The following is a 22920-nucleotide window of genomic DNA, read 5'->3' as shown; positions in this document are numbered from 1 at the left end:
TCTTGGGAACTGGAGAGATACTTTGGACTCAATCCACAAAGGGGACTTAGACACAGCATTGCAATGCCTAACTTCTAGGCACTCTGCCACCTAGTGGAATACACAGACCTGAGCTAGGCAGCCAGCATCTCTATATAGTCTGTGGGGGAAAGAGTTAGGCACCTTAGAATGGGATCCACAAAAACCAGTATGTTGAGCTAGGACCTGCCACCGGAAGTACCAAGCTGAAGGGTGGGGCCTCAGTCCTGGTCTTAAAGTGTGTTAGGTGCTTAATGGGAGGTGAGTTCCCTCTCCCCCCCAACTTGAGATTCACAGCTGTGAACCCTCTCCTGGAGTTATACATCTAAGAGCCAGGTCAGCCCTTTCTCACAAAAGTGACGATGTTGTCACCCTCCCTTATATCCTTTAAGCCAGTGATTAGGGCACTCACTCAGAATATGGGAGACCTTCCTAATGTGGAGCAGAGACTTGAGACCAAGTGTCCCACTACCCCGGAGAGTGGCCTAACCACTGAGTTAAGAGGTTTTCTGACATGGGGCTTTCTCCCAGTCTCTCCTGTTAAGTTTTGTTCTAATTTCATAAAATACTTAGTCTTTTGGCAAGAGAAAATGAGTAAAAGGACACTCAGCTGGAAGGCAGGAGACAACCCAAGTTCACAGCCCTGCCGAGGTTGTGGGAGACCCATGTTTAATCACTGGGCTAATGGTAATCATAATTGCTTTGTGGAGGACTTGTTTAAGTAGGAGACCTCTGAGCTCACCCAGTGGATTGGGCTTCACAGGCAATATGGGTGGGGGAATAGCTAGTTTGAGGATACCAGCCTGAGATAGGGGCTGGGTATGAGGACTGAGATGCTTGTGCACATAACCAGCAGAGAAATGTAGGTGCCTTGGGGACTTTACCAGAGGAAAGATAGGCACCCACAAGTTAGGTGGAAGCTGACCTGGGGTTTTCAGAATCTACATTTTGGATTTAGGCACCTAAAGTGTCAGATAGTTCCAACATTGTGCATTGAATCTATTCATTCAAATGAGTTAGATCAGTGGTGGGCAACCAGCGGCCCACAGCTCCCATTGGCCAGGAATGGTGAACCACGGCCACTGGGAGCTTTGGGAGGCCGTATCTGCAGAGAGTCAATGTCAGCAAAATGTCTCATGGCCCACAATCCGATTACCCTTATAGGCCACATGAAGGATTTAGGCACAAAGGGATTTAGGCACCTATCAGCTGTGCTTCTCACTGCATACTGATACTATAGGTGACTCTACTATCAGTGCAGCATGTGATTTAACTCTGAGGTGAAATTCTTCTCCAGTGCACAAAAAATGATATTTTAAGAATGTTTTGTAATCAAACTATCAGCCAGATAGGCAGATTACAGTTTCCATGAATACTACTCTGACAGTCTGTATCCCTATGTTCACTGCTTTTATAGGACTATGATAAATCTTGTACAAAGTATGCCTTGTGAGGTATTGTTTGAAAACTCATAATTTGATGATCATCATTATCCTGGTGATAACATTGTATGTAAATGTGTGGTAACATTGTATGTAAAGTTATAAAGTTATCTATTGTATGATATTACAAAAAACAGCCACAAAGTGTCTTTAAAAGAGCCACAAAAGGCAGAAACAAAAGGCTAGTCACCACCTGAGCCATGGGTCAACAAAATCAAATGGATTATCAACTTAAAAGAGCATTCTTTGGCAGGAAAAAGGATATGGGCAAAGATTTATATTTTGACAAACAGCTGGAGGTTCCCATCCACACAGCCTTTCTCTCTCCTGAAACTCAGCTAGAGATGATTTCAAAGAAGAGGGAAAATATAAGAAGGGAGAACAAAGGCCCCAAATCTTTCCTCCATTTCTCTTTACCCATGGCATTGTCGGAGAAAAACACAGCATCTACAACACCTGAGGAATAAAGGAAGCAACATTGGATGGGGGGAGGGATCCTGGCTGAAAGGATTCAGCCAGTAAGACTGCTAGAACGTGAGGTGAGAGATCTTTGCTTTGAATTCACTTAGCTTGTTAAGTTAGGTATTAGTTGCATTTTACTTTTCTTTTCTTTACACCAATTCTGACTTTTATGCTTCATTACTTGTTGTCATTTAAAATCTATCTTTTGTAGTCAATAAACTTATTTTATTGTTTTATCTAAACCAGTGTGCTTGGATTGAAGTGTTTGGGGAAACTCTATTTGGGATAACAGGATTTGTGCATACCATTTTCTATTAATAAAATGACAGACTTTATATAAGCTTGTATTGTCCAGAAGAGTGCTGGGCAGTGTAAGATGCACATCTCTGGGGGAAAGTCTGGGAATGGGAATTCACTGGTGTTGCTCTGTAGTGTAATTCATGAGTGGCTGGCTATAGCACTCGTACTACATAATGGGGAGTACCTTACATGCTGGAGGCTGGGTCTGAGCAGACCAGGAGTGGAGGCTTACACAGCAAAGTAATATAAAAGGCACCCTAGATTGGAAAATTGAGTTATTCATCAGTCCTGAGTAATGTCACAATTACTAATGGGGTATACTGTATTTTTCTTCTATAGAAATAGTATACCATATATTTCTTCATATTTTTTACCCACAAAAGCTTATGCCCAAATAAATCTGTTAGTCTTTAAGGTGCCACTGGACTCCTCATTGTTTTTGTGGATACAAACTAACATGGCTACCCCTCTGATAATTCACAGAATCAGCCATTCACTATTGGCCGTAATAGTGCATTTTTTTCCCCATGTACTTCCCCTCAGTGTTGAATCTGCTTTGAATGATCGTTAAGAGCTATTAAAATTGTTTGGAATGTGTGAGGATAGAATAACCTGGGGAATAGAATTCAAGTTTTTATATCTTGGGGTGCAGAATCACTGAAGGCAGTTATAACTTATGTATGAAATGAAAAATCCCTGTCCAGTGCACAGAAACAATACAGCAAATGCTGTACAATCATTTACATACTGTACAACACACAATAATATTCAGTTAACTATTTATTATGATACTATCACTTTCCAGCCTCCTTTGGGAAGTTTCCACGGGAAATCACTGTAGGGAGGGAGACAGGATGTGAGAGAGACCTTCCCACTTGAAGGGAGAGGGATGGGAAAAAATGTGAAGACTAGTACTTAATTTGATTTTATTTTTAAATAATAATTTTCAAGGTGGCCAAATTCCATTCTACCTTCCAAATAATTAAGTAAAACAAAACACGTAGCACAGAAAATATATCCCTGAAAATATTGTAACATTTTCCTTTTAAAAATGTATTCCTATGTTCTCAAAATCATTTGGATTGTGTGCACATAGATATAGAAATCTATCTATAAATCTTCATTCACATCTAACACGATATCATCTAACAGTCTGTTGAAGGCCAGTGTCTTCAAGGGTTAAAACCATATCCTTTCCACCTTGTTCTAATCTTCCAGAAGTGCCAAGTGCCAGCATGGCATTGTTTTCCAAAAGTTACATGTTCTCCTTGGGTTTATCTTTGGCCAGCCCATTAATAATTATGAACAAATCATGAATGAAGAATGGTAGTTATCTTTCTGTTAACACGTTATCTTGACCCACAGTCCTAGCGATAGCATTGTCTCTGTTTCATTCTGAGCATTCCACATTCACCTGTCTCAAGGTCAAGAGGAAGATACAATAATGAGAAAGTAGAACAAACAATGGCTAATAGAAGTAGCATTTTATAAAAAGCTGTGATAGCACTTCCACAAAGGCAGCAAAGGAATGCAGCTTTTTAACTGAGCACTACCTGACAGTTTCAATAATCAGGGGAAAGCCTTAATTGATGACACTTCATTAGCATAATGAGTTGAAGCTGGGAAAAGAAAGTCCCTTATTAATTAATCAAGGAAAGCACGAACTGTTTCAGTCTCCTACACTCTGCCATTTTCCATTAATCAAGAGAATGTGTATTAAACTCATTTGAATTCTCCATGTGTTGCATATCAGTCTGTAGGAAAGGTATTGGCAGTGTGGTATGCTCAACTGAACACACTTATGTGGGTTCCATGCATGCTAGCATTTCATGTCTGTGAGCCTAACTCCCATCACTCAGGACACAGTGATAATATTTCTTCAAAAATTCCAACCCTCAATGATCTCTGGAAGACAAACAAAAACTGCCTAATCTCCATCTAACAACCTGTTGCCTTACTGCAGGTGGTTTTACCCATCAGATTGGCCAGACATTAGAAAATGGGTTTTAGGAAGTATTGGGTTGCTTGCTGTCAGAAAAAGCTTTTTACAGAACAGCATACCATGTGTGTGACATCTTTCCTTCTTTCTCCTAAGAGTCATTCATATTATTTTGGCTTTGTATATTAAGCATGAATGAAGTAGAACACATATTGGTATTCAAGGTCTTAGGAAGGCTACCCTGGAATCAAGATGTACATTTTTACTTCTATCTGTAAATGTGAACAAGGGTCAATTTATGAATTCGCCGAAGTGCCAGTTAGATTTAAAAGCTGAAATCTAACAAACAAGGTTTGCTAATACATAATAGAATCCAACAGGATAGCCCATTTTTATTGAGTCCAGGGACCATTAACTTGCTAGTTCTTTTCAGGGAAACATTTAACTTGAACAGTATTTCTCAAATCAGGATACTTGCTTATTCTTAACCAATCAACAATTTATTAATGCACCCAGAACCACATTAATATATAATCAACAGTTCACCACTTAAGTGTAGACACAACCAATTGTGTGTATTGCACACATAATAGAGCCTTGCAAGCAAGTACCACAGGCTAGAGTTGAGGCTTAGTAGTTATATCAAAGAACAATGCAAAGTACCAACATTTCTAATTACATTTACTTATGATCAACAATTCTGTATTCTTCAATACCTACCATATCCTTCACACTTCCAAGGGTGCACTTATCTTTAAGGCACTTTGAAGAGTGTGGTTACTTCTCTTTAACTAAATTTAACTACATTGGCCCAAAAGGGACAAGTTCAGAACATTAAAAGTAATTGCTTAAAATAATTATTTTCAATCTCTCTTAGACCAATTTGCTTGAATTTATAAAATAATTAAAATCTAAAATACAGTTACTTGAGGTCTTACTGGAGAATTATTCCTACAATTATTCCTCTTGAAGAATGGAAGGGAAAACACAGTTTTTGAAATGAACTCTCACTTCTTCCCATCCTCTTAACCTTGGGATGTGGGAAAGTCCTTTCCACATGGCTGGTCAGGGCATTGATTGCACTTACGATTCTGAAGCTTCTTGTGTTGGACTCAGTCAACTCCCTTGAGCACATAGTGATTTCAGTTTATATTACCCCACTTTCAAGGTTCCTTCAGTTTCTTTGCTGCTTCCATTGGTATCCAGCAGATGGTGATGATGAGTAACAAATTCTTTCAATCCATTCCTTATCGGAGGATTTTTAAATTGGACTCATTTCAAAGATTGTAGATCATTATTAGCCCCTATTATCAATTGGGATCCCCTCTTTAAGCAATTTCTCTTAATATCACAAAGGTATACCCTGGTTTATCTTTTAACATTTCACCTTCCTTGTGCCAGTCTATTCCTATTACTTCTAGAGTACAATGATTACTTACAATGAAAACTAACAAAATCCTTATAATCTTCTAAACGTGGAGGGCATACTCCATACCTTCTTTGATTATATACAAGTACTTCCTTTAGTTAGGACTTACAATAGAACACGAGACATTTTGCACATATAGAAGAATGTAGCTCTATCTCACAAGGCGAACAAATGTGCAGATTCTAATTTGGGGTATATTTGTTTTACAAGGAAACAATGTATAGTTTATAATTTGGGATGAAAATATATGGCTTGGATTTCTTGGTGTAATAGTTTGCCCTATTTGACCTTCAGTCTTACAGCCACCTTTCTAGATTGTTTAACTTGCAGTTTATGCTTCCACCTCTTCTATTAATCCTCTCAATGTGCAAGGGGCTACTTTGCATAGGAAAGCAAGGTGTCTCTTGCTTAGTAACTTGGAGTTCTTTTTAGCTAGGTTGGGAAGGAGAGAGAGGTTTTATCCATATGCATATTATGAGAGAGTCTTGCCTAGGTAATTAGCAATACTCTCATTTAGCCATTTAAGTTTCTATTCTGGGGAAGCAGGGGGTAGAGGGCATGCCCGACCTTGTCTGATTTAAGGGTCTTTAGACAAAGTGTCTCACATGATCTGAATCATTTTCTTATTGTCTTTATAGGTGACTTCTATTTTGGGATAAACAGGGATAGATAGCTTTTGTTAATTTTTTTTTCAGGGCCAGAAGGAATCTTAGTTATTAATCATTCAAGGCATATCTGTTCCGCATATCCCTTATATATTTCACATCTCCTTGATAATGTTTGTAAATTTGGATAAGGTAAATTACTTCAGAAATATTTTGGTATCTTGGAAAATGGGAATAAATCTAGAATTTTCCAGATAAGGACAATTTATAGTTTTTTACCAAGTCCCTATCTCTGGTGGGCTGGGGAGGACACTCCACTTCTCTTCTGTTCTTGCTTTAAAACTCTTTATAGGACAATAATTGACTCATTTGAATCAGCAGGATAGTAATTTCTGCCAAGCATTGAACTGAATGGAGTAAGTATGACACAAGCCCACAAAATTATTAGAGCATAAGCTTTCGTGGACTACAGCCCACAAAAGAAAGGAGTTTAGGCTGTGATGAGATCTATGACTCTTGCTATTGTGCTTGGGTAGGACAATATCAGATAATGAACTCTGAGGACCAACTGATAAAGAAACACATTTCCTTTTCTTCAGAACACTAACCTCTGTAATTTGAATGGGATCGGCATAGTAGCAAGATATGTTCTGCACTTAACTAGGTTTATTTTGGAGTGGTAAGGTTATTACAAAGTTGATGCACTGTACTAGAAAGCATTACGGAAAATTGCAGTACTGAACATTTTCAGAAGCTAATTTTCAGGTTTCAGTATCTAAGTGTTTAAATATTTAAACAACCAGAAATGATTCATACATGTTAAGGACTTCTGACTGGTTGCAAAAGTGTATTTTTCCCCTCCCTAACCAAAAAAAAAACATTTTAGAAACCAATTTTTCAGTCTGGCTCAGTCTCTCTAGATTTTGTACCCATTTTTGTACATTTTCATCCATAAAACATAGACACTCAACTGGCCAACTTGCATACATAAATGGTATTGACACATGCAAAACAGTGCACATCAACTTTTTCATGTGCAATCACCCTTCACACAGAGCAAGAAAAACTAGAGTCTGGAGCTGTAAATTTAACCCTCTGAACTCTGGATATATTCTGACAACAAAAACAACTATGTAAAAATGCCTTCTTACTCAACAGAAGTATCTCCTGTATATATTCAAGGTGATAATTACCTAGTGCAGAGAACTAGTATAAGGCCTGTGCCTCACATAAATCCTATTTAAATGTATGTGCATTAAAAACAGAGTTTTTGTGAACACAGCTGGATGCATACCCTCACGTTTCTATTTGCTTACTTTAGTGACAAAATACAGTAACCTCTTATTCCTGTTAGCACTGCAATTTCAGCGCAGCTAAGGAAAAAAAACCACTAGATTCCATCTTTCCTTGTGCATCATCGATAGAATTGTTTAATATGTACCAATTAGATATACATCTGTGCAACTGCACATGCTGCTTTGGGTTGCACAGGTGTAACTGCTTGGGACTAATTGTTCTATAGAATCTTTATTGCTAGACCGGCTGCATGGGGAGAGAAGATACTTGAAGTTTGCATGTCTAAATGGAAACCATGAAGGGACTTTGGCTAAGAACCACAGCACTGAACTTTTAGCCACCTAGCAAATCACAGGAAACACTGCAATGCACAAAGTGGAGATAGGCGCTTAGACTTTAGACTGCTATCCACAAAAGCCAGCATGCTAGGCGGCTCCCTGCCTAAGCTAGCCAATGGGAGATGTTGTTGTGCTAAGCCCTACCCCTTTCTCAGAGAAAGTCACTGAACCAGAGAGAGGGAAAGACTCTGTCCTCCAGTGTTTAAGACACCTACTTGGAGAGCAGGAGACCCCGCATCAAATCCTGCTGCGCCAAGCTTTCTTTATGTATTTATCCAGAGCGCAACAGCGGAGATTGAGGGAGCCTCATGTCTGAAAAGCCCATAGCTCAGTAGTTAGAGCACTGGTCCTCAGAAGTAGGAGACCCCTGTTCAAATCCTTCCTTCCCCTCTGCCAATTGATCCTGAGTTTCCCACATTCCAGGTGTGGGCTAGCAGTGATAAATGTGGAAGGCAGCACCACCTCTTCCTGGGGCCCACTTTGAATTAGACCTGATCCAGTACATGTGCTCAGGGGATGCCTACAGGATGGAGCCCCTTGGGTAAGTGAAACCTGTCTTGCCCTGGTTCATGAATTGGTCTGGGGATGAGGTGGAAAATAGGCATCCAAATTCTGAGAGTGAGGCTGCAGTGTGCATGCCAGAGGCAAAAACTTAGGCACTGAGTGAGTTTAGACACCTACAGGGTTTGGTGGAAGTTTTGTGGATCTCGGGGCGGGGTGGGGGGGATGACTTATGTGCTTCAGTCTAGGGTTTAGGCACCTAAGTTCTTTTGTGGATCCCACCCCTCTGATCCTAGGCTCAGTTTGCAGGACTGGCAGTTAGAAGTGGCATCTTTTACTTGTAAACTAAAACATTGAAAGACTAAACAGGGAATCCCCTTGAGTTATTTTTACAAAGTCAGTTTTCAGAGCAGAACCACACTCTTAAGTTTAGAGCTTTGCAACCAATATATGTATGGGGAAAAAAGGCTCATTGTAGGCCAAAGGAAGTATAGATATAGCCACACAATTTGAATTCACACTTTTCCATTTATATGGAAAAATATAGGGTTTTGCAGATGTAACTGGTGCACATGTATTTTTCTGGATGTCTCCTTTGCACCGTAATTTGTCAATCTGTCCACGTATGTTTTTAATTCCTATAATAACTTGATGAATTAAAGCAATTTTATAGAATATATGTTTAGCATATGAATAAACCATTAGTATATCAATATTCAACCCATTATCGTTTGAAACCTTGAAAACAGGGGTTTATACGGATAAGCTTAGACTTTTTAGTTATAGAATCTAGATGTGTCATAATAAATAATTTGAAATGTCCTAAAAATAGAATTGACAGGAACATAAGAATTTTTTCTGGTTTGGAAAATACTTAGTTCCTTACAAAATGAGTTTCAAATATCATGATTACAAACCAAAATCCAGTGTTAGAGAGATTTTGAGCCAGGTTCTCAAGCCAATGTAAACTGATTTCAGTGGATCTATGCCAATTTATACCAGTTGAGGATCTGACTTTTCTTTCTTTCCTTTAAACAAGAATCTCAATTTACAATGTACAGTTCCTAGAATGTTATGGTGCATGCAGCTTGCTCTCTGTCCAGCTGTTTGGTGCACCCTTCCATCATAATAGAGCTCAGCTAGCCAATCTTTTGCCATTGTTACTAGGGAGAGCCTTGCACAAAAAAGTATCTTGCGCTGTTCTAGGAATTGTCCTCATCTATGGTGGTGTACATTTCAATAGCTGAGAGCCTTGTGCAGCTCCTGATATTTCATCCTGGGCTATCAGCATTAGTGTGCCCATTGAAGGTGACTGTTGCAGATGGTCTCTATGATTGATGGGGTCATGCCACACCATAAAGTCTATTTGAACAAGATTCTTAGCAGTTGATAATGATCTGTGTAAATACGTTTATTAGTACAAGTAAGAACAAACAAAAGATACAGTAGGCACATCAGATGACTGCATTATAAACATACACATAACTGTCATCACACTCTGAGCCACAAACATATGTTTTACATGCTCCTGTGAAATAGTGCATACCAGCAGTTTGTTTGCGATGTGTGATGTTGCAGTAAAAGATGCATAAATCCAGATGTAACCTTACATTTTGTTTTTCCTCATGAGACCTTTTGTAGATTTATTCTCCCATCTTTTTCAATGTATCTGTGGGGTCTTTTGACAATAGCATGTGTACAATTGGCTTTCCCACTAAACAAAAAAACAAAAACATGACATTTGTATTGTTAAAAAAGCAATATATTGTTAAAGAAGCAGTGTATTGTGGAGGTCTGAAACTGTATGAGAAAGGAATACAATGAATGCATATTTTACCAAGATCTGCATGTTCCACAATAAAGTCTAATTTACATAACCTGGGATGCCACAATTAATGTAAAATATTAGAAATGGGAGGGTTAGTGAACACTTTCCACATCTCAATAGATCAGAAACAAAGTTATTTAATAACTGTGATACATTCAGAAATATCACTGTGTTCAGTGCTCTGGGATTTGAATCAAACAACATAAATGAGCAGTGCTTTCAAGTTTGAATATTAGGCAGTAGCATCATATCTGACTCCAATGGGATTTTTTTTAACATGATGAGCTATTCTTTTATCTAGGTCCATCTCACAGGTTCCATGTGTATGTTTAGGCAATAGTCAGAAGTAACAGAATCTGATACACAAGGATAAAGAAAAGCATTTGCTTGAATAATTTCATTTCTTTTGTAAACAATGAATTTAAAAAGCTAAGAATTGACAAATGAAAGGCTTAAACCTTAAGATAAGTATGCATTTATTTTCAAACTCACCATTTCAACCTCTTCTAATAATAAAAATGATTATAATAAATTAGGCTGGAGCATTTTGTCTAGTGATACAAAATGAGCTTTCTGGAACATGCTATTTAAAATGTCTTCCTGACAAATTGTCTAATTTTTTATGGTACAATTTTAGATTATTTATTGCTGTTTCAAAATGGGTTCACATCATACATTTTCCTCATATTTTACGAGTGATCAAATTAGTTTGAGTAGAATTTTTAGAAAACAAAACTCTTTTAAATGATTAACTCACTTCAGTATTGGTGGATGGCTGAGTTTGAATTTTAAAATAATAATTCAATTTATTCTTTAACTGTTTAGAACAGTCCTCAATTTACATTTTCTAATATTTCTCCATTGGGCACATACACATGAAAGGAATAATATACATGCTAAATAAAGAAAAGCTAGTATAATGATGTGCTGATAAAGTAAGTAAAAACAATTCCTGCATAACTTATTAACTAACCAATCTGGTCTTGATTCAGCAAAGCATGAAAGCAAATACTTAACTTTAAGCACATGCTTAAAAGCTTTGCTGGACTGGGACCTCTATTGCAAAAATAACTCTAGTGTTTAAACTGGAATCACATTTTCAAGCTATCATTTGGTTCATGCAAGCTCCTAGGTGGTTCTTGCATTTGGCCCTTCATCATGAGATGCTGTGGGTTTATCTGACATATATCTTTCTCTAGTTTTCTGCAAATACTTTACAGAGTGTGCAGAGGTGCTACAGAACTTTTCAAATAGTTTTGCTGTTTGTTGCGGTATGGAAGTTATTACTAAAACAAACAAAGCACAATTTTCCGTGATAGGTGAAATTTTTAAAGTGCTTAGAAAATCCCACTTTTATATGGAAAGAACAGTGTGCCTCCTTGTAGCATCTTGAATACAAGATGGCAGCTACCTCCAGTTGACCCTACAAATTTCAAGTTGTAGTACACAGAAAACAAAACTGTGACAGTTATATAGCAATACATATGGCATGCTTTTCATGTTTACCTCTTACACATTGTCCACAATACAGGTTTTGCCAAGTCTAAAATTATGTGAACACTGATGACATGATACAGGTCAGAGAAGGTAGATGATGTTACTCTGCATAGACACCTGTATCTCCTTCCATGCCTGCTGTGACGGGTTGGATCACAGAAACCCCCTTGGGGCTGCCAACTGATGTGCCAAGATTAATTCTGCCCCTGCTTTCCCTGACAGCTTGGGACTCCAGAGCCCTGTCTGTTTGTGCCAGACACGCTTGCCAGCCACAAACACAGACCCAGGTCTGAACCACGTGCCACAAACTGCAAGGAGGAAATATAAGCCTAGGGAAAGGCTCAGACAGGAGGCTGGCCAGGGGAGAAGACGGGGGACTGCAGCACTGTCTCTACCAGCTGCAGGAAGCCTCAAGGGCAAGAAGACCCAGGGAAGGGTCAGTGTGGGGATCGGTGTTGGGCAAATTGGGATTGCACTAAGCCCTGTAAATAAAGAGACATGGGTGAAAAACCTGAAGGAGGCATTGGGACCCTTTTCTTTGACCAGCCTGAGCACAGGGACGAGAGGGAGGGAACCTGTGCAGACCCTGTGACAGGGTGCAAAATCACACCTGCCATATCGAGTGGATTTGGTAACCATGAGAAAGTCTGTTTGACATATGGGTCTATCAAAGAGAGTGGTGAATAGTTTTTGGTTACTAGAGTGAGGCCCAAAGTAACTCCCATTTATGACGTTCTGCTCAAACCCTATATGGTTTGTCAACACCTCTTCTCCTACCACCAGCTGCGTACTCTGCCCAGTGCTTGTTTTGCTGAGTGCACTGGAGAAACTTTCTCCCAGTCAAATTCCTTTTTTCCCCCTCCCAAATGCAAATTCAGCACTGCTTGCTTTTCTTTTTGAAACTTACTGGGTTGTCAATTCCCAGGGTTTTCTGGGTTGTTGTTTGTTTTTATTAATATGCTCCTGGGCTCTTTACCACCTTGGTACTTTTTTGATACCAATGCTCAAATCAAATGGATTCCTGCAACTCCAGGAAAAAATTGCCCAGGCTAAATGAAATTATTCTAAATGTTTATGAGCACACATTTTGTAGGCAACTAACAAATGTATTGGTAATCTTTGCCTAGCACGTTCATCACATCATTATATCTGTATAGGTGGCCAATCGGGTAGAAGAGTTTTGATATTATTTAAGTTTTTATTAACTAAATGTTTCTAGATGGAGAAGGAAACACTTCGAACAGGCATAGGTCAAAATACATTGCAAAAGACTAATGAAGCTGATTAACATTACACACAAAAAACAGCGAGAAGGCAATTTCAGTATAGACATGACATACTGTGAAATGATAACTAAAAAAGCTCCTGACTACACAGTGGTTCAATATATTTAGAGAAATTTATATGAAGCATTTGATCAGAATTGCACTATTTGGAATCATGGCAGTACATCAACAATGAAATTAAGTAGAGGCAAATATTCTCTATTACTTAGAGTCTCTAGTGGGTGACAGGAGGGAAGGAGGTGGAAGAGTTGGTGTCCCAAATACCTTTTTAGGTCCTTGGTCACTTTGACCACCTGTATGGGATGGTAGCTCACTGGAAAAATGCAAATAATAAAATACAGATTGGTGAATCCCCAACCTTGGCTGATGCCTTGCCTGAGAGTTGCTGATTGTAACTGTATCACTCCTTAGGGTCTGTTCCACACCCTCTGTATTTATAGGGGCAGCAGTTAACAATATATTGCTACACTGGGTATGTGCCTGTACAATCAATAAGGATGCCAAATGTGGTAGTTCTACAACGGGCCATGCTCAGCATAACATTAGCTGACACTTCTCAGATGATCAAGATAGTTTGCCCTCACTCCTTGGAATTTGCTCATCTTAGTGTTGCCGTCCAACTGTCTGAAAATGAGTGGTGTTTGCCTGGCAACAAATTGAACTCTCACAACTGGTTTAACACCCCATTTTCTAAATTAGCAGTAACTGTTTAAAAGTATCCCTTCATGCTACAGCACATTGGGAAAGCCCTTTAACAAGACTGAGTGTATTTCCTCTTTCTTCTCTCTTTTCACTTAAATATAGCAAGCCTTTAGACGTTTGTACTGCGTTAGGTCTTTCTTGAGCCAGTCGTCACATTTTCATTCAGGCACATTACCAAGTTTCCACACATGATTGAAACAAAGATTATGTCTTGTAAAGTGCCTTTGGAATTTATGATTGTATATAAAACTTTTAAAGTGAATGCATTAATAACCAAACCAAGGTAGCCTTCCTTTCCATCTGTGAGGTTGGTGTTGGATGCCAATTCCATCCCAAAAAATTTTGTTTCTCATTAACAATTAACCTGTGAGACTGAGTGGGAAAAGGGTGATACTTCCGTTTTCCTATGTACTGTAATCTCTCACATGATCTATTTTATGAGCCTTTGTTTTTAACAGATATCTTTTAAGAACATAAGAACGGCCATACTGGGTCAGACCAAAGGTCCATCTAGCCCAGTATCCTGTCTTCTGACAGTGGCCAAATGCCAGGTGCCCCAGAGGGGATGAACAGAATGAACAGGTAATCATCAAGTGATCCAACCTGTCACCCCTTCCCAGCTTCCGGCAAACAGAGGTTAGGGACACCATCCCTGTTCATCCAGGCTAACGGCCATTGATGGATTTATCCTCCAGCAGGATTTGACTTCCAATTTTTAAAGGATGCCTTTTTGCCTCTAACCTCCTCTTTTATGCAGCTATTTAGCCATGGTGGCATTTTTTATGGTCCTCTTGCTGTTTTTTTTTAAATTTGGGGTACACATTTAGTTTGAGCCTCTAGCATGGTGTTTTTAAATAGTCTCCATGCAGTTTGCAGGCATTTTGCCTTTTAATTCCTTGGGATTCCTCATTTTGAATAGTTCCTCATTTTGAGTTAAATGCTCCTGTGGTGGGTTTCTTTGGCATTCCCCTCTACCCCCTCCACCACCACCACCACCACCACCTCCATGGACATTAAATTTAATTACATTATGGTCGCTATTACTGAGCGGTTCAGCCATATTCACTTGTGTCCTCTGGGATTCTCCTGGCACGAGGCACCAGTCCTCTCATGCCTGCCCTCCCAGAGCAAGGTTGTGATTGCAAAGGTGGTGTAGGATTTTTTGGGCGGGGGGGGGGTCAAATGGAGGCTACTCAGAGGAGCCTTGTTTCTCACAGGCTGGTTGCTCAGAACCTCCTGTAATCCAGTCCCTCTCAACCAGGCCCTCCAATAATAGATAATACTTAGTCCTGCCATGTGTGCAGGGGACTGGACTAGATGACCTCTCAAGGTCCCTTCCTGTCCTATGATTCTATTAAAATGAAGGTGGCTGAAACAGCCAGTCACTGCTGGCAATGATAGGGTCCTGCTCTGTGCTGGGGGTCCCAAGTGCATGGATGGGGCTGGGTCCTGCAGGAGGCCCTCCATGCTGACATGGGGCACTCCTGAATCAAGGGGCTCTGCCCAGGCAGGGTTGGGTGCAGGTTCAGGGCCAGGGAGTACACAGCACTGATGAAAAGAAGAACAGGAGGACTTGTGGCACCTTAGAGACTAACAAATTTATTAGAGCATAAGCTTTCATGGACTACAGCCCACTTCTTCGGATGCATATAGCTGATGCTGGCTGCGTTAGAGAGAGTGGACAGAAAGGAGGAAGGCAAGATTGTGATTGGGCTGACGTGATTTCAAACTGCATCTCATGAGTAATGGGGAACAGAAATACCTATGATTCACCCTTGGGAATGCATGAGCCCCAGCTCAGCAGCGGGGCATAACATTTGCTTCTATTGGTACAAGGTCCTGGTCCCTAAGACTGGGCAGAAATAGAAGCCATTTCTCTGTCTGCTCCCACCCCAAGCCTTCTGGATCCACCTGTCATGCAGAAGCCTCCTTTTGAGTGACAGGCAAAGCTCAGAGGGTGCCAGATTGGGCTTGGAAAAGGATCCAGAATTCTGGATGTTGGTGCTGGAGTCCTTGGGCCCCCATTGTGACTGGCATGCCCCTTGGAACTGATTCCCTGCTGCATTTTGATGCTCCCTGCCTGGGAGTGGGCTGGGACAGCATGTGAATGGACACCCTCACCGTGCTTTGCCTATGACACACACCAGTCAGCCTGCAGGGGTTGCCCCTGTGTACTGGACCAGACTCCTCTCCATGCTACAGATGGGGAAACTGAGGCAGACAGGCACAGTGACAGAGCTGGGATTAGACCCTGGTGCTCCTGGCATCCTGTTCTGTGCTGTGATCATTAGAGCACCCTTATTTTGGGGCAGAGAGTCAAGCAGGAGTTTGTATGATTCTAACCAGGACCCTCTCCCTACCGAGACCTGGCCTTAGAGCTGACCCTGTGCATTCACACCTACTTAGGCCACCACATTCCAGATACGCACACATATAGGGCCAGATCCTCTGTCACACTAGGGCAGCACTCAACACAGGATGGGAACTAAGGTCATGTCAAGCCACTTCTGTGTCTTGTCAGTTCTGGGGCTGACTTGCACATGCCCCTGCATAAAGTAGGGCAGCCCCTGGGCAGCCCCCCAATGGATTGTTTGAAAATCCAGAAATTGATGGAGCATACAGATGCCTTTTCTCTGGATACATCTCCTATGCCAGAGACAAGAAGGAGCTTCTACAGTGCCATATGCCATCAGAAGGTTCACATCAAGTGAGGAAACTCACATTGATTGCTCAGCTAACTTTACTCTGGAGCAATTCAAAGCTACCTTTATAGGACCAAGAATCTGTTCCTAAGAATTATCAGCAGAAAATAGCTGGTAAATTTAAAATAACATGAAAATCTTGATTTCTTCCCAGATTGGCCAATGCCATATATTTCAGATCACTAACTCTAGGCATTTAGGGTGGTATTTAAAAAAGCATCTAAGTGAATAACGAGCACAAGTCAATTGGTTGGATTATGACCCCAAGCATGAGGAGTTATAGCCTTTGTGCATTTTTATCCTGTCTAACATAACTGCACATGTCCTTGTTGTTTGTATAAATGTCTAATTCTTTTTTTAAAAAGCTTAATAAACTGTTTGATTCAATAATATCTTGTAGCAGCAGGTTCCATTAATTATGCATCAAATGTACATGTGTATTTTATTAGCATGGTTAAAATTTGTTAATTTTAATTTTATTGGGTGTCCTCCTGCTCACATTATCAGAGAGGTCAAATACTAGTGTCTAAGTGATCTTTCTCTATACTATTCATTCATATTTTTTAGATACCCGTATTATGTCACTTTTTATTCCTCTCCTCTTGATACTAAATACTCCTAATCTTTATCACTTTTCCTGATATCGAAGTATTTCCACATCGAAGTTTTTCCATTCTAGTTGCCCTTCTTGGGATTCCTTTTTCAAGTTCTGCTATATCTGGTTTGAGATAGGTGTGTCTAGACTGGAACAGCATATTCCAGATGAGTATGCATATTGCTTTATTTAACAGCTTTACTATAATTTCAGTATTATTCTATATCCCTTTTGAAACATCCTGTTTGCTTTTTTTGACCACCTCTGTGATTTGCTCAGATGTTTTAATTGATCTGTCCATGGTGATGCCTGTCTTGTTCCTGAATGCCCAAGAGTGCATGCAAATCACAAGGTAGTTAAGTGTAGCAAGAGGGGAGTGAAGGAGACAGCTGATACTCATTGCATAAATACTGAATGTCCACAGTCGAGTTATTATTCAGTAGGAGCCTGACCAGTGGTTTCAATGTTGTTACTCCCACTTTACCCTTGTGTGAGAAGAGAATCAATATCTGGATGTCTGATACACTCCTGCATTACTCTAGACTGACGTTGGTATAACTCCACTGCTGTGAAAGAGCCAGATTGACTCTCAATTCAATGGAGCTATGTTGATTCACACCAGCAGAGGATCTGGCCTGGAGGATTCACTATCATGAAACTGGAACAATGCAGTGGTGACTCAGAATCAAGATCTTTATGTTTTGCTGATGTCATTGATGCCAATAATGACAGGCATCTGTCAGCTGATTTTAAATGTAATTAATCCAGAAATGATTATTTCACTACCCAGGACAGTGACATTTGACCTAACTGTCTTCTTGGAAAGTATTTTGTACTTTGCCTTATAAGAAGAATGAAAGGATTGCTCTGAATTACAATTTCACTTTGACAACTTCTGTGGACTGTGAGTTCCCTGAGGTTATATTGTATTTAGATGTTTCTCCTTGGTTCAGTTCACTTGCAACATAACCTTAGTTGTTGTTGCTATGCAGATAATAGCAGATCTGTTTAGAATTTCTTCTTCACTATTCAGAAGCTTATTTTCACTCTTGCTGATGATTCTGATTCTTTCTGTTCTTGAATTTAAGGTTTTTTAATGCTAAAAACTAAAATTAAAGCTTTGTTCACTGAACTTACAAGTCTACACTAATTATAATTCTGTTTTCCTTTCCTTCTGATACAGGTCAGATGAGCCAATCAAACCTGAATCCCTTGTCGGAAATCTCAGATTTAACACTCCAAGTATTACTCTGTATGTGTGTTTATCCAGTTTACAACATGTGTCCGCAAGGTATTTCTTTCACAACATAATATGTCAACCATGGTTGTGCATACACATTTACCTTTCCTGTTTGCATATTGCACGCTAGTAAAAATCTACTATCTACTACTAAAAAAATTACTATCTCATAATGTCTCAGCATGTCGGGACTACCTGGAAGGCATGAATTCAACATATCACCAGAAGCAGCTGGGAGGGCAATACATTCTGGGAATGTACAGAGAGAACTGGAAAGAACTAGAGCCTGCTTACAAACCAATTAAACAGTTAGGAATCCCCTCTACACTAAAAACAAACAAACAAAAAACAGGATTACAAACTGGCAAAAAGGAAGAAAAACATGTACCAGCCTAGGCAAGTGGCAGCGGAAAAGCACAGTGAGATTCCATGGTAACTGACCAAGTATTAACCAAAACAAGCAATGTTTTAGAGGTAAACTGACTTGGGGATTTGTATGGCACTGTAGTATCTAACTACTTGTTACTAAATAGTTCCAAAGTTGGATTAAAATAGCTTTAGAGAATCTGAATAATATATTCAGATTGCGTTTTGTTATCCTAAAAACACAGATTTAAGTCTACACTCTCCAAATTAGATTTGAAGGCACATATTTTTGATTTTCTAGCCCCTAGGATTACCACTGTGTTATTCAGCTCCTTCAGATAAATTGCTTTTTAGATTGCAACTGAACCCAAATGTACAAGTGAATGGTCTGACTAATACTCAATGGAATTCATATGTTACACTAATTCATAAGTCTTTCCATTGGCCTACTATGCGGCTTCGAATTAATGTTAAGGATTTATCTCTCAGCCAGTGTACTTATGTGAATTTCCTGGTCCTTATACTCCCAGCCATGGCATTCATTTTCTTACAGTTGATATCCTAGAACTCAACATGAGTTCATTCGGAATTAAGGTTTGATTTGAGCATACCCATGATAAATAATGATCATCTCAATGAAAGTCTTTCAGTCTCCTAGAAATCTCATGAAAGACTGAAGTCATCCTTGCCAGAACAAGCTGATGATGGTCACTTTTTCAGTAGGTTCTCCTGATTTGCAATAAATATACCCCCTTTTGCTAAGCAGTTCTTCTTTATTTTGAAGGTTGATGGCAACATTATTGGTTATTACTTGGAATGCAGTGCATTTGATAACAAAATATTATATTATTTGACTGATTATCTTAAAGGCTCAAGGGGATTAAAAATGTGAACTCTTTGCTGTAATAAAAAAGTTTTAAAAAACCACAAGTGACCTCTCCATCCTATTAATATTTCATAAGGCTATTAAAGCATCTTACCAAGAAGTGCAGAGGTGCCTCTTGCAGGCTCAAGAAATTCTGTCTTTATTGATGGCATTCCTTAAGATATTCTTGAGTTGTTCAAATCTGAATATATTAGCTGATCTGATGTATTTCAGGGTATAATGCCATTACCTTCGCCAGCTGCATTCTACTTATAAAAATATGAACTCTGCCACTAGAAGCGGTATTTTCCAGGTACTTCTATCCAAAGATGACATCAGTGTTCCCATGTACAATTACCTATTCCTTACTGTATCTTGCATCCCTACAGGAGGCACCCTAGTACTGTTCCATACAATGAGTACTGCTGGCAAAGGCAAGCAGTAGAACAGATGCCAATTCTTCCATAGCCAATGCCTGTCAATGCCTTTGTTGGCTTCACTCTCCACTATAATTCACCCTGTTATGGAAGAAAACAGCTGTCCTGTGATCAGGGTCTGGAAGCTTGCCATAGTAACACACTGAGTTAAAATGCCAGTTTAGTACTAGGATTCAGTCTCATGACTATTGGTGAATGCATTGTATCGTATTCTTAAGGGGATAGAGCATAACTGATTAATTTTTTAACTATAACCCCTGGCTGGAAAGTGTTCTGTGCTTGAAAATCTTTATTAAATGCACAGTTAATGCACTACTGACATTTTGCCTTTACAAAAGCCAGCAAACTGAAACTTAAGATTCCTGCTGCAACTCCAATTTACACCCCACCAACACATATGTAATATTCTGTATTCCTATGAATGGTGTTAGGATTTAGTTTCCTGCAAACCTGCAAGTTTACAGCCCTTGATCTATTCATGGAAGTCCCACTAATGGCAGTATATAGTTCTTAATCCACTAAGCCACTTTTGCTTTAAGAACTGTAAATTTCTATTTCTTGAGTAGTCTGTACATATGTTGTTTGCAGTGTTGTTGTTGTAGCTGTGTTGGTCCTAGGATATTAGAGAGACCTGGTGGGTGAAGTAATAACTTTTACTGGACCAATTTCTGCTGGTGAAAGAGACAAGCTATCGAGCTACACAGAGCTCTTCTGCAGGCCCAGACTGTCTCTTGTCTCTTTTGCCAATAGAAGTTGGTCCAATAAAAGAAATTACCTCACCCACCTTCTTGTCTCTCTAATTTGTACATAAATTCCCAGTCATAATGTTTTACTGCCAAATCATGTTTGCAGGTGCTGGAGAATTGTACATTGGGATTGCACAGTAAAAAACACTTTGCACACACATGGACCTGGATTAAGGCATACACATTGTAGGCCTGTTACTAGGGCTCCAGCACCTGAAGTCATTTGTCTACATCAGTACAGTATTTCAGCTTTCATTGAAAGAAAAAATGTACATTTCTAGACCTCCTGGTTAGGATGAGAAATGATTCAAGGCCAACTGATGCAGTGATGTCTGACTGTGGGTATGTCTTCACTACCAGCCAGATCGGCGGGCAGCGATCGATCCAGCGGGAATCAATTTATCGCATCCAGTCTAGATGCAATAAATCGATCCCTGAGCGCTCTCCCATCAACTCCAGCTCGGCGAGAGGCGCAGGCAGAGTCCACATGGGAGCGGCAGCAGTCGACTCACCGTAGTGAAGACACCGTGGTAAGTAAATCTAAGTACGTCAACTTCAGCTACATTATTCACATAGCTGAAGTTACGTAACTTAGATCGATTCCCCCCCCCCCCAGTGTAGACCAGGCCTGTGTCTTCTACTAACAGCCTGAGACAGTAGCTCAGAGCAGTGTAAACGATGCCAATGCATTTCAATTAATACCAAACCCTAGTGCTTGGGGAACTCCACCAATACCACCCCAACAAAGGGATCTGTGTAGCAGGAGCCAGGAGGGGAAGTAAGTCCAGCAGGACCATCTTGCTCGTCCATGTTTCTCCAGGACGAGAAACACCTGTTATTATTCCTTGGAGGAGAAGGACGCCTCAGGCTTAGGGCCCTACCAAATTCACAGCCATGAAAAACACATCACGGACCATGAAATCTGGTCTCCCGCCGTGAAATCTGGCCTTTTTGTGTGTTTTTATCCTACACTATACAGATTTTACAGGGGAGACCAGTGTTTCTCAAATTAGGGACACTGACCGAAAAGGGAGTTGCAGGGGGGTTGCAAGATTATTTTAGATGGGGTCACAGTATTGGCACACTTCCTTCTGTGCTGCCTTCAGAGCTGGGGGCCATAGAGCAGTGGCTGTTGGCCAGGCGCCCAGCTCTGAAGGCAGTTCCCCACCAGCATCATTACAGAAGTAAGGGTGGCAATACCATACCATGCCATCCCTACTTCTGCGCTGCTGCCTGCAGAGCTGGGCGGCCAGAGAGTGGCTACTGCTGATTGAGGACCCAGAGCTACAGGCAGCAGCGCAGCAGTAAGGTTGGCAATACCATACCATGCCCTCCTTACTTCTGTGCTGCTGCTGGCAGCAGCTCTGCCTTCAGAGTTGGGTTAGCATCCAGCAGCTGCCGCTCTCCAGCTGCCCAGCTCTGAAGGCAGCATCGCCACCAGCAGCAGTGCAGATGTAAGGGTAGCAGTACTGCAACCCTCCCTTTAATAACCTTGCAAACCCACCTCCCAACTCCTTTTTGGGTCCAGACCTCTACAATTACAACACTGTGATATTTCAAATTTAAATAGCTGAAATCATTAAATTTACAATTTTAAAAATCCTATGACCGTGAAATTGACCAAAATGGACCGTGAATTTGGTAGGGTCCTACTCATACTGTTCCTTACTGTGAGGTGGTCTCCATCTGCTATTGCCACTCCAACCAGGAGAGGTGGCGGGGAGCAGGGCTATAGGGACAGAGCCATGAGGAAGTCCCATGTAATTTGCCTAGGACCTCATATTGAATGTGTGTTCAGAGCCAGATACAGGCAATCTAGATTTATTTATTCTGGAACTGTGAGCATCAGAAAATTCCATGCCCCACAAAGTGCAAAATCTGAAACAGTAAATACAGGAAGCAGCAGAAGGGCAGCTAAAACTGCTGAGCCCCACTGATGCCATCTTTAACATGGCAGGGGATAACAGTTACTCTCATTATGGATTTCACATTTTGCATTCTCTGTGAGGTACTCCCAGGTGTACAGCCCAAAACCACAAAACCTCAGCTGACAGGGGGAATCTAATAATCACCTTGTCAAAGAAACATGGCAGATGGGAATTTAGACGGATGTCTAAGAGAAGGATTGGAAAAATTACAAGGAATGTAGTTTACACTGTGTTTCAGTGTAGAGTAATCCAGCTATACACACATTCATGCATGCAAATATATGGGCATCAGACCTTGAGTTGAAAGATTAGTGAAATATAACAACTTTAACGTTATAAATAGAATACATTTTTATGAGATATCCAACTTCCTCTCCACCCAAAAATGCTCAAATATC

At 40.3% G+C, this 22920-nt stretch overlaps 1 long non-coding RNA gene across 1 annotated transcript in view; it reads right to left on the bottom strand.

The window, feature by feature from the left end:
- Nucleotides 1-9724: 9724 nt before the first annotated feature.
- The window catches only part of LOC135983432 (uncharacterized), a 303737-nt gene continuing 290541 nt past the window's right edge, over nucleotides 9725-22920 (bottom strand). The window contains exon 3 of the long non-coding RNA XR_010601065.1: nucleotides 9725-10044. This is a non-coding gene — a long non-coding RNA (uncharacterized LOC135983432). The remainder of the gene's footprint in view (nucleotides 10045-22920) is intronic.

The sequence above is a fragment of the Chrysemys picta genome, chromosome 4 (assembly GCF_011386835.1).
Source record: "Chrysemys picta bellii isolate R12L10 chromosome 4, ASM1138683v2, whole genome shotgun sequence".
Taxonomy (NCBI): domain Eukaryota; kingdom Metazoa; phylum Chordata; order Testudines; family Emydidae; genus Chrysemys; species Chrysemys picta.
This window is presented reverse-complemented; position numbering and strand designations above follow the sequence as displayed.